The sequence below is a fragment of the Saccostrea cucullata genome, unplaced genomic scaffold, assembly GCF_032062105.1.
Source record: "Saccostrea cucullata isolate Sc308-1 unplaced genomic scaffold, CSIRO_AGI_Scuc_v1 ctg10124, whole genome shotgun sequence".
In the NCBI taxonomy this organism is placed as follows: domain Eukaryota; kingdom Metazoa; phylum Mollusca; class Bivalvia; order Ostreida; family Ostreidae; genus Saccostrea; species Saccostrea cuccullata.
In genome coordinates this window covers 1-21,504 of record NW_026923332.1, presented here as the reverse complement: position 1 = coordinate 21,504, position 21,504 = coordinate 1, and the positions used below count along the sequence as shown (strand labels likewise).

Sequence of the window (21,504 nt, the reverse complement as noted above, 5' to 3'; positions counted from 1 at the left end):
TATTTTTGTATATACGTTCGCCGTATTTGTATATTTTGGCAGGCGATTATTTTTAAGTATTATATTTTTGAGTCTCGGTCTCAGTTTAGTAACTGAGGGATCCAGTATCAGAAGAGAACACGTTACAATACATATACGTATTTAATGGTTATATAAGAATCTTGTTTTTACACAACAAACAGTCCTATATGGTTTCTCCGTTGAGAGAGTGTTTATTTGTATGTAATTATACGTTCATGTTAAATACTAAAATCTGATTGGTTTAGACGCAGTTAACAATCCGTTCCATTACCCTCAGCCTTAGCAACACATGTTACAACAGTAAAGTCACATGCATGGAAATAATGCGCATTCGTAATTGTAGAATTCTCAAAACTTCAGTTGAAAAATTTGAAAGAACCGGAATGAACATGTCGTCGTAAAAGCTGGTCCGGATAAAAACTTAATCGAAGACAAAAAAACGACAGACGAAACATGCTTGCGAGTGCAGAAATTACGAAACGTTATATGATAAAGGACTCGATATCAAGCAAAACGATTGAACCATCAATTAATCTTTTTCGAAGTTGCGGGGAGTTTGAAAGCTTTCTAAACGTAAACGTAAAGGCAATGGACGAATTTTTTGCTGTCATCCTAAATCAATAAAACATTCAGTTTAACAAAATATAAGGTGCCTGTTTTGGAGGGTATCAGTTGAAATTAAAACCCCTTGGAAAACCATTGTCAACCTCCACTGACGCCTTGGTTGACAATGGTGTTTGCCTTGGGTGTCAATTTCAACTATTACCCTCCCAAAAGGCACCATTTATATATTGTACATCTTCCAACAGCAATCGACTTTTCAATGACCCTTCAGGTTTCAAGTCCCTTCATATGACTTTTTTTCTCGTATATACCTTTGTACAGTACTCCTGAAGCTTCTTCTTACCTTCTCTCAATATCTTTGAGAGAAGTTAAAAAAATCTTAATAGATTATTTATTATAGCCCGCTTTGTACTTTTTAATTAGTATTTATTGTTAGGTTCCTACCACATGGAAAAAATGCCCGTTGCTAAGGAAATTTCTTTGTTCAGGTTTCCATAGTAACCATGAACTAAAATATTTTTTTTTTATTTTTACATATATAGATCGTAGTGCAAGACAAATCTATGCGTATTTATCATTTAATTCTGAAAACCTTCATGCATAACCTTTATATATAGACTGGTACTTAAGGTCAAGATCTAGTAAATGAGAGGTGTCTACAGATTTATAAAATTTGAGAAATAATTTCCTTTATTGATGCTTTACAACTTTACCTTGGACAAGTAAGGTGTTTCGGGGCATAATTTGTAGGTTAACAAGATGAAAAACCATATTCTGAACTGTCATTTTCATTGAAAAATTTAGAAAACCAGTCGTGAATATGGGAGGTTTTTTTTTTCAAATTTGACAAATCAAATGTATCCAGATTGCCTACAGTCTATCAGAAAACGCTAATTTTTATGTTCATGGCCTCTTTTTTAAAATAATATCAAATTTAATATAGGTATCCGGTTTACTTTTCACATGATTTCAAATTGAATGCCATGAAAATACCTTATTTTCTACATAATTCTGCTAAATCCGTAAAGTACGAAAAAGAGGGTTGACATTGATTATATGTATGACGTCATAATGGATCTAGCACCAAAACATTTGTCTTAAGTCATTCACTTGATCTTGACCTTAACGTAGGTCGCAGGTTTGCTGACGTCCTTAAAACTGGGTAGGCAATTTATTTGATTTGGGCGACTTTCTTGTGCATTTCTGATTATGACATCATAACGAGAAATGGAAAAAAATCAGCATACTACATTTTGTCGAAATTAGTTTTTGTTTGCGAACAGTATTAAAAGAACATGCTGAATTTATTTTAAGAAAATGAATTCTTAATTATTTCGATTAGAATGAGCAACACTGAAAGTATCAGAAAGCGTTTCATTATACTTATTAATTGCATCTTCTCAGATCTATTCTGATAGCACATCACTGTCATGCACTTGTTCTGGAAATAAATTCTAACCCTTCGTATAATTATAACACAGGGTATCAAATTCCAAATATCACTCAGGACCCTCTCCTTAGAAACGCACTCATTTACATTTTCAGAAGAAAAAGTACTGACAAACTGTTCATCAACATTGTCTTTTACGATAATTTATACAGTCACATAACCATATATGACATGCATGTGTTTGTTTTCTTTTATTTCCGTAAATAGTGTCAAAACTCTGCTCGCCGATGGAAAGTCGAACTTTCAGTATGCTAATCTCGGACAAAGAACAAAATTCCAAAAAATGAACTGGTTTGAATATTCAATTCCATGTTTTAAATTTGCATTAAATACCGTAAATCTGGAAATTTTTGCTGTAGATAATTTTTTAGCAAATTTGCGAGTTCATTGCATCTGCAAAAATATTTTTCTTAAAAATAAATTACCATTAAGAAAATGTACACAAAGAGTGGTAATTCGCAAAATTTGGAAACGTAAAAATTAATCAACACCATTTTGACCCGAATTCGCAAAATAAAATCGACGTAAAAATTTCCAGATTCACGGTAGATAAAATTTGACACAGTCTTATTTCAAATAAAAACACTATGAAGTTTTTCCCATGTTATTTTATATTCAGGTTTTCAGCCAATCAAATTTTGGTTCAAATTCTTTGTCTTATTCAAATTAAAAGTTCATAATAATAATCAATAAGAAGTAAGTATATTAAACATCGAAATGCACCGGTATATTAAAATGTTAACTTTTTTTTTAAAAGAACACTTGAAAAATATATAAACTAAAACAGGTTGGTCACAAATTAAAAACTGCTAAGATACTAATACTTATGAAACATAAAACAAAGATATTTTTCGAGCGGTATTGACCATTGAAAATAACTACAGGCAGTAGCATAAGACCCCCTCCTTCATTTTTCATTTTTTTTTCTTGCTAAAGCCAGGGATGAGTAAACTTGTTTTGTATCTCAACTCCACCCTATATGTTGTTGAGTAAATCGATATTTACTAATCGGAGGCACATAACAATATATATATATGGAAATGTGAAAAGGAAGAAGAATGTGTTTCAAATCTATTGATGTCTGCATATTCCATGATTTCATACGCCTTAGATAATAAGTGAAGATTAAAGGAGGCAGACGACGAGAATAAAAACAAATTGCAAGCCATCTTTTTTATGTAACAGTGGAAAACATATGTGTTTCATGATATTTAAAAACAGCAAAAGAAGATAGAAGAGTAACATTATTAATAACATGCAATACGTATTAAAAATCCGAAATAGGAAACTCCCAATAAAAGGCAAGGGTGGCGATACCCCAATTGCCTGATTACGTAGTATAAAGTTAGCGTTCAATTAAACGTCAATATATTAAGCGCTTAAATTCTCTAGATTGTACATGTAGTAGTATTTTATTGAAGACTATTTATTAGCTATATACATGTAATAAATTCTTTTACTTACCTTTTCTGTGAAAACTCGCTCACCGAACGTCAAAAATGAGAGAGCACATATATTTATAGATAGATGTGCGTGACTCATTGTAACATATGTTTTCCGTTCAATTAATATCTCGAAAAAAAAATAATACAAATATATCAGCAAAAACACGAAATTTACGAGCCAAGGTTTAAATAATTAAGATCATACACAAATTACTTTGAACATAATTTGGTTTTTCCCTGGAGTTGAAGAGTTCGACTAAATGAAGGGCACGTATGCAATACTTTAAATGACTATATATGGATTTATACACATCTAAAATCTCGAATATACACTGAACCAAACTTTTAAGTGTTCACCTAACATTTTTGAAGTTTTTAAGAACAAATGCAAACAATAAATAATTTCTTTAATTCTCGGTTAATGATGCACATTTAAGTTCGATGTTGCGTAAATTTCATTTAAGTATCTCGTCAGAATTTTTAGCAAAGTTTCAAGGAAATGATGTACCCTCAAAATGAAAATTCACACAAAATTCTCGATTGAGTAAGATCCACTATTCGCTCTAATTATTACAAGACAATCTTTATTGTTGGATACCATGTACCCCTGAATAGGAGATTGACCCATCTTCTGCCAAACCTACATGTACTGCATAGATCTTTCCAAACCATTGTAAATGTGACGAAAAAAAAGGGGTGGGGGTGGGGGCTTTGACATTTCTTTGAAAATCCCAAATGTGTTCAATGGGATTCAGATCCGGGAATTTTACTGTGTATCATCACACAAATGCCTTTTGGTCAATTTCCGTGGGTGTTTAGCACGTAAGTGCACTGCTTTAGGGACAATTCAGACTGCTTGAGCTGATATAATACTGCCACGAGCACCGATTTCTTATCATTTTCGTACGATTGAAATGGTTTGTTTCCATTTTTCTAAGATTTTTTTCAGGACACTTTAATACTCTTTTAATCCGGTGTGACGAGAAATTTTCTCCTCAGAAGATCAAGGTCACTTCCGGTGTGGTTAAATTTTGTCCAAAACTTTCAAATTGTGATAAATTAGTGGTGAAAACTTATCACAGCCTATAGAAAAATGTGTTTAGATGGGTTTTGATACTGTTTGATAATTTTCATAAGTAATATCAAGTGCAATTAAGCACTTAAATAAAAATGAGTAAAATATGTGGTGCAAAGATGGTCCCGATATCAACATTCCAACGGCTCTCCTTGCTATCTGAATGGTTATTTTGCCAATGTTTTGTGCCTTTTAGTGAATCCAGTTTTTAAAATTTGATAATGGCCACAAAAAGATGCTAAATACAAAACACAAGTATCGCAAAGTAAAGATATAATGTTTTTAAGCTTCGTCACGGAACATGATTTTCCTCGGTTATATTTGACTTTCTTTCACCAATTGATGAGAAGACCTATTTGTTGTAATAATTTTAAAATAACATACCCTTCCATAAAGTAGTTTTTAAATAAAGACATTTATTAAAGTGAACACGTAGAAGTTTTGTTAAGTGTATGTTTTGCTATTTCAGTATCTTTCTCTTTGAATAATGCAATAAAAATTCATAATTTGATATACAATGTATTCCTAAAAACCCTGGTAATGCATACTGAATTTTTGTCAATGAACAGCTGTTGACACTATAATCTTAAATTAATATCTTGAAAAGTTATCAGTAGGTAAGGTACGTTGCGTGTGTCCTTAATAATATATTTTCTGCAATAAATTGAAACATCATTTAAAGAATGGTCCGACATTTTTGATCATAGTAGTAATTTTTTTATCTTATCAAATAAAAATGATCCTCCAGAGGAAATTACAATTTGCTAAAATCAATAAAGGTGTTTCCACCCTCACAAATGTAATGGTTTAACGTACAAAACTGCATTTGTTTTTATATAATATACTTTAAATTTTCCAATTATTGCAAAAAATGTATAGGTCACCATATCATTTAAGATGCGAAACATAAAAAATACCCCTTTTTTGAAATAGTATTATGAAAAATGTGTAAAAACGGGTGAAAATGCATAATTCTGATGCTGAATTTTCCTATAACTTCCTACTCATGAGATACTTTGAATTGTAAATATTAAGAATTTTTTTCTTACATTAGAAGTACAATAAAGCAAATGCCTGAATGAAGAGACCCTAGAAGGAGTTATGCCCTTATCAACATTTTTTAAAGATTAAATAAATGATTAAATAAAGAAAATATGCATTTTCAATTTTTTTTTACCTAACAATATTTATCATTATACTTAATGAAAAGCATTTTACCAAAAGACATTGTTCTATTAGGTGTAAATTTAAACTAATTATGATTTTTGAAAAAAACTTTGACATCATACGAGGGTGAAATTACCTTAACATTTAAAAAGTAAAACTTTAAATTTACATTCCCCGCAAAGAACTTACATCCAAGCTTTATGAGATCAAAGACACGTTTTATATGGTAAATAGAACTTGAAAATTACCTGTCTTTTCATTATTGTCATTTACTGAATTTTTTAACGAAAAATTGTTTTGGATTGTGGACAGACCTATAAGAAGGCAATGTTAAAATAACGATAAATTTCTTATTTACAACATCTTTAAAGTGTTCAGAGATCAGGTTTTCAAATTATCTGTTGGAATGCCGATGGGTACATATTCCCTCACCTTATCAGCAGACCTCTTTTTGTATTTATATGAAGAAGAATTCATAAAAAAAAACTGTACCTGAAAGAAGAGAACTCTAATTGTGATTTCAACTAATCATTTAGATATATCGATCACGCATCATTAATTAACATGATCATATACTTAGTAGTAAATATACCGATTCTGCACGGTGTGATACAGGTGACGTCACAATACCCCATATCACGGACCAGTCCGAAAAGCCATAATATGTATCGGACCCACGGGCCAAAAATCCATATCAAACCGGAAGTAACATTTGTATTAAGTTTGAAAATTAATTTACTTGATTTTATTTAAATATTCATATAGAACAATTCTTTAATGACATTTGTGGTCTCAATTTTTCATTTCAGATACCTAAAATTGGCTCTTTTAGATTTTATAGAAAACTGTCCTTAAGTACAGCTATTTATAAGAACCAGGCAGAAATGAAAATAAGTGATTCATGATAGTGATAGATTTTTCAAAAACTATCATATTTACATTAAGATACATCAAACTAAATACTTGATCACAGTTATAAATGGATTTCATGCATAGTTGATTAAAAAATGAATTCAATATATACTGAAACAGTCAACAATATCCATTGAAAGGTGTCTGTGCGTGCAGGTGATTTTTTAAGAAGGCCCGCACTCTCCTTGAATGTGAATTATAAGATATTGAACATCTAGTATCAAAGAGTAAAAAACAATTAAAAAACCCATGGGTTATTTTAATTACGAATAGATATTGTGATTTTAAATTATGTAAAATATGAAATTCTAGTTATCTCCCTTGGCACTCTTTAGTAAAAGGAGTTGGAAAGAGTGTATTTAACTCTTCAGTTTAGAAGGGGAGGATTTAGAAATGTGTGTGATTTCATCTTCATTTCGGAAGTTTTGCCAGTTTTCATACATCCAAGGGGCATGTAAGTCTTAAATTTTTGTTAGAAAAATATAATCCTAGGATTAAAAAAAATAACTGCCTGCAATTTGCTTAATTTTATCTGACAAAAACAAAATTTTATTTCCTAAACATGCTAACAGTTTGAGTGTTTTGAAAAAGGCTAACTTGTTTAACAATAACATCAAAGCTACTTAAATTCAGTTAAATTTGGGGAAAAACATTTAATTTTGTACTGGAATTTGAACAGTAGCTCACTGCTGGGGATTAGAGTATGATGAGTATCTCTCCTTTCCGTCGATACTCCCTTAGTACTGCAATATACACAGTCGACTGGAAGAAATCATGTACATGAAGCCATAGCAAGAATCAGTGAAAGCCACAGCAGAGATTGGGTGGAGCATAATTTTTTCTATGTCTCGGCGCCTCTATGGATGTCATATTTAGATCAGGTATTTAATACATAACACAGACAAATGTCTAAACAAAGACAATATTGACTATTTTTTTTCAAATTGAAAAAGGGGACAGACAAGAAAAAATGATAGCAAACATACAGGCTGACTGCTAGTAAAAGTCATCAGTCCTGCTAAAAATCTACCAGCCTAGCTGAGAAAATAATTGTCTTTTGTAAAATATATTTTTGAAACTAGAGGTACTGTGAGCAATACACCCCCCCCCCCCTATGATATGAATATTATAGTGTCCATGTATTGCTGTAGGAAAATATTATATTAATAATGCCATACTTTCGTACAATACCACTATGTTTTTGCCTAATTTTACTCTTAAAAACACAAATCTCAGGAGCTTCTGGGGCTTTGCCCCCTGGACCCCCTTCATTCAAACTATGGTATGACTAAACATATGACTGTACTTTGGAACATCATTATCAAGACCCCTTGCCTGAACAAATTTATCCACCCCCCCCCCCCCCCTTTTAATCACAAATCCTGTACTGCTCATGATACCATTAGTTGATTTGGAAGCTATTACCGGGTAATCAAATTATTAATTTTAATCAATGAAAACTTTAAACAAGTCCAGCTGGGCTTCAATATGTGCAAATTGGTAAGCCCACAGCAAAATTTGTGTGTCTCGGGCACTCAGGCGCACTGTAACTGTTATTTCAAACACTGTTTTCGGAATGGCCAATGGGTCCTTCTTAAAATAGTGAATATTTAATAAAGCCCTGAAAAAACTCAGATGTTATGGCAAAACCATAATTACTATTTTTCTTATTCATTTAATCAAAATGTAAAATTGTGCCCTTTCAAACTGTATATTTCCAAACTTATATGTGTATGAATTATTCTTCAAATGCATTTCCTTTTATTTGAATTATATATAAGGGTGGGGAGTCCTACAAAATTTAACTGACAAGCAAAACAACCAATACTGTTATGGTATTATCAGTTGAAACGGGGGGAGGGGGTATTAAAGCCATAAAACCCTATCCGAATGGAGGAGGGGGGCTTCCCAAATATTCCTACAAGCAAATATATACACACATAGAAAGAGAGAGATTTATAAATATGAGAGCACATACAATATGCATGGGTTTCTGCCAATGTTTTCGTCTAATTTGGGTTTAAAACTTAAAAAATAAAATTTGATCCTACAAAATTAGAACTCTTTTTCAATTTATATACTAATAGTATGAATTCATGATGATATCACTAGTACATGGGGGAGGGGGGGGGGTTAAATAAATATTAATTATCAATAATTCGAAAGCTAAATTGTTATATAAATGTATGCATTCTCTTGTCATATGATGAATTTCATGATTTGTTATCATTTCAGATGCAATCTGAGCCTTGTTCTGAATTTCAAAATCCCCTTTGACAACACCTGCACAGCTGAGGTAATGTAAACTTAAAAATTGAGGTCAACCGTCACCAAGAAAAGATTATCAATTATACTAATGTTAGTGTTATATATACTTTATATTATTTATGTATCATTAGATAACTCGATATTTTGTGTTGACAACTTGCAGTTTTTTTAATTATCATTAAGAACATTCCTTTTCGTTTAGCAATCAAGGGCCTTCTGACTAAGGGCTGAATTATAGTGAACACTACCATTCAGAGACTTTGAAACAGGTATATATTTCTTCTGATCTTGATTCTCTGAATTTTTTAGCTCACCTGAGTTGAAGGCTCAAGTGATCTTTTCTAATCAAAGTTTGTCTTTTGTCTGTCATTGTCATTCTTCAAAGGGAGAGAATTACAAAATTAATAGCATTACTGATATCTTCTCAAGAACCAATGGCCCAGGAAATATGAAACTTATGTGGAACCATTGTCGGGTAGTGTAGATTCAAATTTTTCAAATCATCAACCACATGTGTAGGACGGGGCCACAGCGTATGATCAGAGTTTAATATAGGAATACATAAAAAAAAATATTTAAAATCTTCTTCTCGAATACAGCAAGCCTTGATTGGTAATATTTATATGAAAGCAGCTTCAGGTGGTGTAGATTCAAGTTTGATCAAATCATGACCCCGGGGATAGGGTGGGACCACAAAGGCCAATCAAAGTTTAACTAAGAATATAGATAAAAAATCCTTTAAAAATATTCTTCCAAAAAACAGAAAAGCCTTTAAGTTATATAAACATATGGAAGCATTTTCTCGTAGTGTAGATTTGTTCAAATCATGAATAGGGTCCCAAATTCAAAATACTATAACAAACTACTTACAAAACATATGTGTAAAGTGTTTTGATTTGCAAATCACATGCAAATGAGCTCAAAACACTATAACAAGTTACTTTGAAAACCCCAAACCCCCCAGGTATAGGGTGGGGCTACAATAAAAGTGTTCAAAATTGTTTTTAAAATTATAATTAGGGAAAAACTCACAGTTAGTCAAAAATAAGTACCCTGTAAGCATCCTTAGTGTAGATTCAGTTATGTTCAATCCTTTGGTGTATACCCCATTGACTCTCTCTCTCTCTCCCTTACAGGGAGATGTTAAAGGTCAATCTTAAAATGAACAAAAACCCAATAAAAACAGGCCACATATGCTTTTTTAAGCTTTTCAATACAAAGCTGATTTTTTTTCCATTTATATATACCAAGCCATCAATCTCTATGTGAGTGATATGGACCTGGGTCTCTTGTTAAATCATTTTTCTACACATATATGTAGACAGTACAAAAATGCAATTTCATTCTGGTTATAAACAAACTAGGACCAAAATGTAAAAGTACATTGATGTTTCGCTATATAATTAAAAGTATGATTTGGTAGTGTTTTGAAGATATTTTGAAAGTATTTTGTTAGATTTCGGGGTGGAGCTATATCCATATTTGTAATTTTGTAATATTTATATAGTTGGGGATCCCAAAAAGACTTTTTTTATTTTTATCCAAGCCAGGTGAGTGATATGGCTCTGATTTCACACATATATGTCCGTTTGTACTAAACAAGTTTTACTGCAGTTAAATGTAAGTGGGAAGCCAAATAGGAGTAAAAGATGTATTATTGTATGTCATCTTCATTATTTTGATCAATCCATACAAATGTTTCTTTGAATATTGGAAACTAAAATCAGTAGAAAGTTAGAAATTAAAATTTATAAAATGCAGCATATCTAAACAAAATTTTTGTTGTTGAAAAAAAAATACCCTTTATATATATACAGATGAGAAAATTACTTTAGGCTTTTAAAGTAATTTTTTAGTTATACTAATATTCAGAATCAAATAACAGCTAACTACTTGAGGCAAGGATGGGATGAGGGTTGAAGAAGGGGTTACATCACTTGAAAATTTAGAGAAGAATTGTTAATTGAGCTGAGGTTTTTCTTGTGTAACAGTTCTCTAGAACCACAGGGCCAGTTTTTACCAAACTTGGCAGGGCTATAGACCCCTTTCTGGCCATATATACAAAGTTAATAATACTTAAAAAGTAAAGACTTCATCCTGGCCTTTTTTTCAAGAAATATGACGAGTGAGGGAGACAGCTTTTTTTTACATTTAAAATCCAAAGTAATTGTAATTTATTTACTTTTGCCCCCAAAACATGATGAGGCAGCTTTTTACATTGTAAAAAACCTCAAAAAATTTTTGATGAGGGAGGTGATTTTATTGATTTAGCAATAAAAAGGGTCAATGAGGGACCACTTGAAAATAGAGATGTAGTGGAGGTTTTTCTGAGAACCAAGAAATTAATTTTTTTTGCCTTACAACTTACAAGGGGTGATAATCAAGAAAAGAGAAAAAAATAGAAAAAAATTTGTGTTAAAACCCCCATCCTCCTAAGAATAGACCTAAACCACAATAGGTATTACAAGTAGGAAAATCTGGTGTAGAACAGCAAGACCAGTTACTCTGGTGAGTGTTATGGACCATGGCCTTCTTGTATTCGTGATCATGATCATAGAGAAAACGAACCTTGGATACTCTCCTCCTTAACAGCAACAAGAAAAAAATTGCTTTACGGAATGCCTATTTTCATTAACAAAGTTCACATTTTGAATTATATTTTTTCCAGATTGATGAATGAACCACATGCATTGTGTCAGAGGAATCTAGCTGGAGCACCTATTTAGCAGCCAGGACACATAGATGTACCTGTACAGTTGATACAGATAATCTCAACGGCACATTTCTAAATGATGGCCAAAAAAATCTAATAAAGACACTGTCAGTTTAAAACTTTTTGAAAGAAATCCAGACCAGAAACAAAGGATATTGATTTTTAAGCTCCTCCAAATGTAAAAGGGGTTTTATTGAAACCAAGACCAGGATACACCCAAGGATATTTAATATTACACCCCTTCAACATAAAATTTTGAATTTTAGTTTGCCTATCTAGTCAAGAACATGGATTTTTTTTGACATTTGATACACTTTATAATGTTATATTGACATTTTTTCAAGATTTCTTTACTGTAAACTATGTATTTCAGCAAAAAGTACATTTACAGATGATTTTTCAAAAATTGCTTTAAAAATACAATTGAAATATTTAGATCATGTCTCATAAATGGTTAATCACAGTTACCACAGAAACCAAATATTTGTTTTAAAGAAGTTAGGTACAAAAAAAAATGTTGTGTCTTTCAGTATTTTAGCTAATGGCCACTCCTACAGTTTTCTTCATACAAGCTAATCACATTGACTAAATTGTATAGGCAAATACAATATTTTTGGAGATGTTGTCATGGTAACCAGATACAAATCACAAAAGCATATTTAAAAAATATATTTTCATGCATTTACAATAAACTGTGAAAATAATATATGTATGTTAGTCAATAATTATTTTGTATTTTATGGAGATTTTGTAAAGTCAATTTATTTAAAAAAGCATTTCCAGAATAATTTGTTACCATGGTTACAAAAATTTATGAGAAATCCACTGGTTTTATCTAATATTTGCAAGGTTTAGGAGAACATTTTTTATCTTATATTATCAATTTTTTTTTTGTGCTTGTGGTATTTTTTCCACAACATACTCTGAAAATGATATATTTTGGTATTTTCTTGAAAATTGAATTTTTGTTATTTTCTGTTGCCATGGTTACAGAATATTTTTGAAAAACCCATGGGTTTTGTTTTGTTTTATTAAAATTAGGATTGTGGTCTTTCTATCCCATGTTTTCACTTTTCTTTAACATGTGGGATTTTTTTTAACTATGCTCTTAAAAATGGTTATTATTGTGAAAAATGAATTTTTGTGACATTTTGTTGCCATGGTAACAGAATATTATTTAAAAACCCATGGGTTTTATTTAATTTTATTGAAATTAAGAAAGTGCTCTTTCTACTCCACATATGAGATTTCTTTAACATGTGGGATTTTTTCTTACTATGCTCTTAAAAATCATTATGGTTATTATTCTGAAAATGAATTTTTGTGACATTTTGTTGCCATGGTAACAGAATATTATTGAAAAACTCATGGGTTTTATTTAGTTTTATTGAAATTAAGAAAGTGCTCTTTCTATCCCATGTTATCAGATTTCTTTAACATGCTGGCCTTTTTCTTAATATGCTTCTAAAAATGTTGATTTGAAGAAATATTGTGAAAAATGAATTTTTGTGACATGTTAAATTGAAATTCAACACATTTAAGGTAAAGAATAATTTTTATCAAAAACCCATGGGTTTTATTTTAATTTTAAAAATTAAAATTAAGAATGTGCTCTTTTTCTATCACCATGTTATCAGATTTCTTTAACATGCTGGCCTTTTTCTTAATAATGTTAAATTTAAAATATGTTTTTCAGGATTTGAAGAAATATTGTGAAAAGTGAATTTTATGAAATGATTATGACCTAATGTTAAAAAAAGTTGAAATTCAGCACCTTTAATAAATCCTATATAATTTTATCCTTATGGTAATCATTTATCATTTTGTATGTACTTCTCAGGAAAAAAAGATTTATTTATGGTACTATCATCAAAAAAGCTCTGTTCCTGTGTTCAATAATAGCTAAATTCACATTTTTTTCAATTTTTTGCTTGGTTGCCATGTGCATTTACATGGTGCATTGTTTCCATGGCAACAAAGGCTGGCCAAAAAAATTATGTTGTCCAATGATGTTCCCTTAGTCCATGAAGCAACATATTAAAATTTTGTAAAAATCTGAAGTGGTCATGAATCACCCCCTGCCTGGTTCTTACAAATAGCTGTACTTAACAAACACAAATATTCTTCAACCACCATATGTGAACTCGCATATGAAGTATTTTAAATATATGTTAAATAGAATACTACATACTAAAATCCATATCATATGTCACATCAGCCCTCGGGCCCCATATCATATGATATGCGGCCGCTTGGGCTGATATGACATAGATATGGATTTTAGTATGTAATATTCTCTATATAACTACTTAAGTGCATTCAAGTAGACGACGTGGTAAAGTGTTTGGGACGTTTGCTTTAGAGTCGCAAAGTAAGGAGTTGACCCGTAAAGGGCGAATCCCACTGTGGCACGTGAGGTCCGGTACTTCGGATCTGTTTCATACTTTGTAAATACATAAATGGTAGTCTCACAACAAAACTTTATGATAAGGTGAGAACTTTTATATCGAACATTTCCCGTACTCATATACATGTAACAGTACACCCATATCAACTACATTTGGGGTTCATGTTTCCAAGTTTATTCTATACACTACTGAATGCTCAATATACAAATTACGAGAGTGCATTTATTGGGTATTTTTCATGCCAAGATTGTACTTATTGGGTACTTTTTGCTTATTGGGTATACCCAATAAGAAGTGTCGCTGAATATGCTTAAAACACCCTAATTGGGTATTTGCAGGTTAGTACCCAACAAAACTTGGACACGACAATTTGTCCAAAAAAGTGTCCAAAAAAGTTGCTTTCACGGACGCACCGTGTTTTGTGTTTCAGTTTTACATTCGGAACTCTAAATTCTCGAGAGTTCCGAAAATCAACTTCCGTTGATCCTGATCATAACAACGTTTGTTTTCATGGAAAAAAATATGGCGACTAAGAAATACTTAATGTCAACAAGATTGTCTGATTGACAAGAGAAAAGGTAAGTTTATTCGATTAATATTTATCTATTGCTGGGTTCTTGTTTAAGAAAATTGATTTCAATGTAATTTTGAAAACAATTGTGCAAAAATTAAAATAGATACCCCCGGTATATCGGAACAATTAATCCTAAGTTGCACTTGTATGTATTTTGAATTTTCTCTGTCTTTTTAACTCTTTTGAGGGCGAGAAGTATTTAGTAAATAATCGTATATTGTTAGATAATCTTTAATAAATCGAAAGTGTTAATTATTTAATTCTATATCATAACAAACTAAGTATTTTCTGACAATGTATATTGGAAAGGGAAATGAAAATTTTAACAATCGTGTGTTCATAAATCAGCTGTAAATTATCGGTTCATGTAGACAGTATTACAATCGCAAAGTGAGCTGAGATGATGATAAATGGGATAATTGACAACAACTAAATAATTGTATGTAAATTGATCTGATATGTAAGAGATTCATTGTATTACTGAAAAACGTTCATTCAAAACAGTGCTTCTTTCTGTCTTTGATTTTGACTGAGTGTCTGCTTTATTTTGATTTTTTTTCAAATTATTGTTTTTGGCATTTGTTTTAATAAATTTGAAACAATACTGAAATTGATATAGGGCTACTATAACTATTTCACATGATGTGTGTGTAATTAGCATCGCGCTACACCCGGGGCTTCCATTTTTGAGGATGGGGCTAGTGGTTTTCTGCACTGGGGAATCCCCTTGGGCTATTAGGAATTTTAAAATACACATGTAATGCATGAAAAGCACCACCGGTATTTTCACTCCTTTTTGCTATTAAATTCTCTATATGGAAATATTCCAGACAGCATGCTCCTATTATCCATAAATCTCCGCAACTGCATCCATTTTGCAGTACTACCAGACTGATTTACTTAAAAACGATCTTTTTTTTTCCTAATTTGAATTTCCCCCTTTCTTTTGTTTAATATAGCAATATTTGCATGTACTTATATGCCTCACAGATATCTCATTATTAAATTATATACATTTACTCCATCAGCTCAATGATAAGGGTCATGCAATTATGTTGCGCTTTTTTTTTTATTTAAAGCCATATATGGCGTAACTGATCAAAAAATATATTTTTGAAAAATACAAAATTAAGTAAAGAAATATAGTTAATACATTTAAATTAAAGCTTTTCATACAATTCGGAGCACGGAGAACACCTCGTTTCATCTAATAATACGATTTTATCTTCTTTGTAATGTGTTATTAAATCTTTTGTATTTTCTTCCAAGTCGGAGAAAATTTCGAGAATCCAAATTAAATTTTGATATCTTTATAACGCAATTGACTTAGATTTTGTAATTTACGGAAAATTTTTATCTTTATCATGTTTATATGAATTAATGCATATTACCAGGAAATTCCGATTCCATTATTTTTTCTGGGAATTTCCGCACTTCTTAACTTAGGCATTTGGCCATACCTTCAATATAGAGATGAACAATTTGTCAGCGCAACTGCTCATAAACCGTTGCACAGAATTTCGTCAAACTTTGCAGGTATTTAGGACATAATATGTAGATGTGCATATTACCAGGAAATTCCTATTCCATTATTTTTTCTGGGACTTTCCGCACTTTTTAACTTAGGCTTTTGGCCATACCTTATATATAGAGATGAACAGTTTGTCAGCGCAACTGCTCATAAACCGCTGCACAGAATTTCGTCAAACTTTGCAGGTATTTAGGACACAATATGTAGATGTGCATATTACCAGGAAATTCCGATTCCATTTTTTTCCTGGAATTTCCGCACTTTTTAACTTAGGCATTTGGCCATACCTTGAACATAGAGATGAACAGTTTGTCAGCGCAACTCCTCATAAACCGCTGCACAGAATTTCGTCAAACTTTGCAGATATTTAGGACACAATATGTAGATGTGCATATTACCAGGAAATTCCGATTCCATTATTTTTTCTGGGACTTTCCGCACTTTTTAACTTAGGCATTTGGCCATACCTTGAATATAGAGATGAACAGTTTGTCAGCGCAACTCCTCATAAACTGCTGCACAGAATTTTGTCAACCTATGCAGATATTTAGGACATATTCCATTATTTTATCCCAAAGAGTTTTGCCTATTATTCAAGAAAATTTCTCCCCCCCCCCCTGCAACCACTTCAAATTAATGTTTAGATTTGTATAATGCCAAGAAATTTTGATTCCATTATTCATCTAAAAACTTCATTCCACATTTGAATGTCCTCATATGCAAGACATTTTGATGTGAAGATTTTTTTTGCAATTATTGCCCTTTTTGATCTATACTATGTATTTAAAGTGCACTAGCTGTGCCTTTCATTATGTGTCGAGTTTTGGGGGAGCGTGGGTTATATGAGCTAGCTCACTTTTTCTTTCATTTCACGATGAACTTTTTTTCAATGTTACTTTTTAATTTTTGCCTCTATATTTGGGCTTGTCACTTTTTACTCGGGGATAGTAACTTTATTGCCACCAAGCTGTGGATTAGTACTTGATTTCCTTTATTGCACAGCGATGACTATGATTTAATAGCACAAAAAGCTAATGGGTTTACGTATGTAAATTTATATGATTAATGCTTACTTGTGATTTTAGGATAACTGGAGATAATGATTCCTTTTTTCCATTGAAATTTCATAGATATTTTCCTAAGTATTATGTTACAATAAATTGGTTTAGATTTTTTTTATAAAAGTAATCAATAATTGCAATGGAAATTAAAACCAAAATCATGTTCATTGAGGATTTTCAATATGTAACAGGTCAAACAGGAACTTCAGTTGTGAACATTGCACAGAACACACTCATCAGAAGATGACCCTCAGAAATAGGACAATTGTAAGTAATCAGTAAAATGATCAGGAATACTTCATGCCAACCATAAGATTTTTAGAGACATTTTCGCTTCTTAAATTAGAAGAAATAGAGGGAAAAACGTGTACATACTACATAAATACTAGGCAACCAACCTTTAACGGCAGGAAAGCTTTTGGTATGTGCAATACAGCTACATAAAACCTCTTTAGTATTCATGTTGAGTTTGAGAAAGTACCTTAGTATTTTTTCTAGTGTTTGCCAACATTTTCATGCACACTGTTTGCTTGTTTGTACTATCATTTTATTTTATATTCTTCAGATGCCCTTTACCTTTGCCAGTTTTGAATCATTTGTTTCAAGGGCATCTGAGGGTTGGTTCCATAACTTAATTAATTGTAAAGTAAATACCGTAGTACTATTCGGTCATAGGTTATGTTAATACGTGTATAACATTTTGTTCTGATAGAAGTGGCATACAGGAAAAGAAACAATACTAGATATCACTTCAAAGGAATAAAATAGCTTCATCTTGTAGGTGTATTTTATTTAAGGATCACTACTTCATGTCTGATGTGGTGAAAGTTATTCATATTCTGTTTGACTGTAATTTTTCATATTTTCGACTTCTATCCAGCTTAGTCAATTTAAGACAGTTTTAATTAAATTTTGTGCAAAGCATACCCCAGGAAGGGGGGATGGAGTGTCAAGTGTGTCTCTGTCCCTGTCAATATAATTTCAAAGCAGTTAGTAAGGTTTGAGTTAATTTTAAATCCTCTTTAGCAGAACCATTGGGCTAAAAATAATACTAAAGTGAAAGCTTTATCATTAAGTGTAGAGATGTTTTTGAAGATTATGGACCCCTAATGTACTGATAGTGTTACATTAGAAGTCTAAAATTTGCAAGGAATGGGTGTAAAATCTTTTTAAAATCTCCTTCTTAACAATCAGAAACTAACAAACTGTCTAATTAATATGCAACATCGTTTTGTGTGTTGAATGATGATTCCATTTTGATAAAATTATGGCAGATGGGGGGTACGAGGAAGATGCAGTTAGACATAGAAGAAACAAGAAAGAGTTTATAGAATTTAGTTTTTCTTCCATTTTATTTATCAATACATATTTCTGAATAAGAAATATACTTCTACTTCTTGGTTGGGTTTGATCAACATAAAGGGTGATCTTACTGTAGTCAAGAAAAACATGTTTTATACGGCAAAGAAATGCCTTTATCTAATTGCAGAATGAATAAAAAGGACAGAGGCAGATTTGAAGGAGATGCATGAAATGAGGAATATTTCAAAGATTGCCTGAGCATAACCACTGCTACTGGATAACCATATGGCAATATAAAAGAGCAGGGTCAATGGAGGGATCATACAGTATAGGCCATGAGAGACCCTGAAGAAGAAAGTATGGAAGAGAAACAAAAATAAAAACATTTTGACATTTATTGAAATATAGGATCAAAGCCTTACATGTAAAATTTGGGCATGTAATGACTTTTCTCTTGCTCTAAGACTTATAACAGTGATGATTTGATTTAATATCTTTATCCCGATTTGTCGAAAAGATTTGGACATAGTGCATCAATTATTTTAAAGTTTTGATACAACAAATTCATTCATTGTACTTGTAACTGAGTTTTCTGGTGCGACACTGTTTAATCGTCTTTAAAACTAAGTTTGTGATTTCCAAACCAGATTAATGAGATACATGTAATATCTTTTAACATCGGTGACTATTAAATCCATTCTTTTACATATCAGAAGTATTTTTATTATTACAGGGAAAATATGCATTATACATGTATCTGTAATAAACAGGATTATAGAAATTTTCCATATAATACAACACAATCTTAGCAACTGAAGGCAAATATTTTATCAAGGGTGTGATCTATTTATCAATATGGTTTTCAGCATCTTGCTCTACCTGTAATGACTTGCTCCAAGTTCCAATCTTTAAATTAAATTTTGCAAACATGGTTATAAAATTCTTTAAAAGCCAAATAGTTTAGGCACAAAATGCTTATATATTTCCTATCATTTGTAAAGTGTACACGGAATGAGATGTGGAATGTTAAAATTAAAGTATGAAATATGTTTTGGACTTATATATGCTTATGCAGATAAATTTGAATTCAGCTAGGGAAGGTAAATGTCATACTTACTGGGTTTGCAATCTAATGCAAGAGTATAAATATCCAAGACAAATTTGACAATTTTAATGAAGGGTATAATTAACACAAGAAGAATTGGACAAGTAAACATTACCTGTTGGGTTTTATTCTAATGTTGGGATGTAGTATCCAAGAGGAGTTGAACCAATGTCCAATACCTATTGGGTTTTCTTTCTTATGAAAAAAAAATTTGAGTAACCTAAGAAGAATGTCCAATACCTTTTAATTTATATACTATTGAAGGGATGAAGATATCCAAGAAGAATTTGACAGGTGTCCATTACATGTTGGGGAGTATTCTTATGAGGAGATTCTCAAGAAACCCAAGAATTAGACAAGTGTCCATTGCCTGTTGGGTGGGATGTAGATATCCAAGAGGAGTTGGACAGATGTCCATTACCTGTTGGGTGGTATTCTGATGAAACAATTCAAGAAACCCAAGAAGAATTGGACAAGTGTCCATTACCTGTTGGGTGGTATGTAGATATCCAAGAGGAGTTGGACAGGTGTCCATTACCTGTTGGGTTGTATTTTGATGATGCAAGATTCAAGAAACCCAAAGAAATGGACAAGTGCCCATTGCTTGTTGGGTGGGATGTAGATATCCAAAAGGAGTTGGACAGATGTCCATTACCTGTTTGGTGGTAGTTGAAACAATTCAAGAAACCCAAGAAGAATTGGACAAGTGTCCATTACCTGTTGGGTGGTATGTAGATATCCAAGAAACAGGTGTCCATTACCTGTTGGGTTGTATTTTGATGAAACCCAAGAAACCAAGAATTGGACAAGTGTCCATTACCTATTGGGTGGGATGTAGATATCCAAGAGGAGTTGGACAGATGTCCATTACCTGTTGGGTGGTATTCTGATGAAACAATTCAAGAAACCCAAGAAGAATTGGACAAGTGTCCATTACCTGTTGGGTGGTATGTAGATATCCAAGAGGAGTTGGACAGGTGTCCATTACCTGTTGGGTTGTATTTTGATGAGAAGATTCAAGAAACCCAAGAAGAAATGGACAAGTATCCATTTCCTGTTGGGTGGGATGTAGATATCCAAGAGGAGTTGGACAGATGTCCATTACTGTTGGGTGGTATTCTGATGAAACAATTCAAGAAACCCAAGAAGAATTGGACAAGTGTCCATTACCTGTTGGGTGCTATGTAGATATCCAAGAGGAGTTGGACAGGTGTCCATTACCTGTTGGGTTGTATTTTGATGAGGAGATTCAAGAAACTCAAATAGAATTGGACAATGTACACATGTTCAATTGTTCTTGGGTAGTTTAATCCCTTCGTCAAAATACAACCCAACAGGTATTCTGGACAACTGTCCAATGCCCCAATACCTTCATTCTGCCCAACATGTAATGGGCATTTGCTTATTATTAATTGGTCATGACTCAAAAAGGTTTCTCCTTCAATACTTATTTTTGTTATTCAAGAAAGGTTGAACAGAGTCTGAGATGTGTTAAGTTGTGTTTGCACAATTCAGTTTTTTTTTTTTTTTTTTTTTTAAACTTAGGTATTCATATATTTTAATATTAGATATTTTGAAATATACAGGTGTATATCCTTATTGCTAAGAACAAATTAGTTAGGTGTTATAATAAAAGAGCTATATCAAAGAAATTAACAAAAATATGGGTTCAAAACCAAAGGTTTTCAGTCTTATCTGAATTTACCAGCAAATATTACATATATAATAAATTTGGAATGAATAAAAAACAATAAGAAAAAACCCAATAAAATACGGACACGAGGATTAATATCCAATAAGATTTGAACAGTAACTACCCAAATAATGCTCTCTCGTGTGTACACTTTTTTTGTATCCAATAAGCAGTATCCAATAGGACTTGGACTTGATGTACCCAATATATAACCA

General features: G+C 31.9%; 1 long non-coding RNA gene across 1 annotated transcript; it reads left to right on the top strand.

Annotated features, from left to right (window-relative positions):
- Window positions 1–7,415: 7,415 nt before the first annotated feature.
- On the top strand, window positions 7,416–12,836 carry LOC134263750 (uncharacterized). Its single transcript, XR_009991345.1, has 4 exons — window positions 7,416–7,515; window positions 8,870–8,930; window positions 9,105–9,171; window positions 11,571–12,836. It is a non-coding gene; the product is annotated as an uncharacterized LOC134263750 (long non-coding RNA).
- Window positions 12,837–21,504: the final 8,668 nt, after the last annotated feature.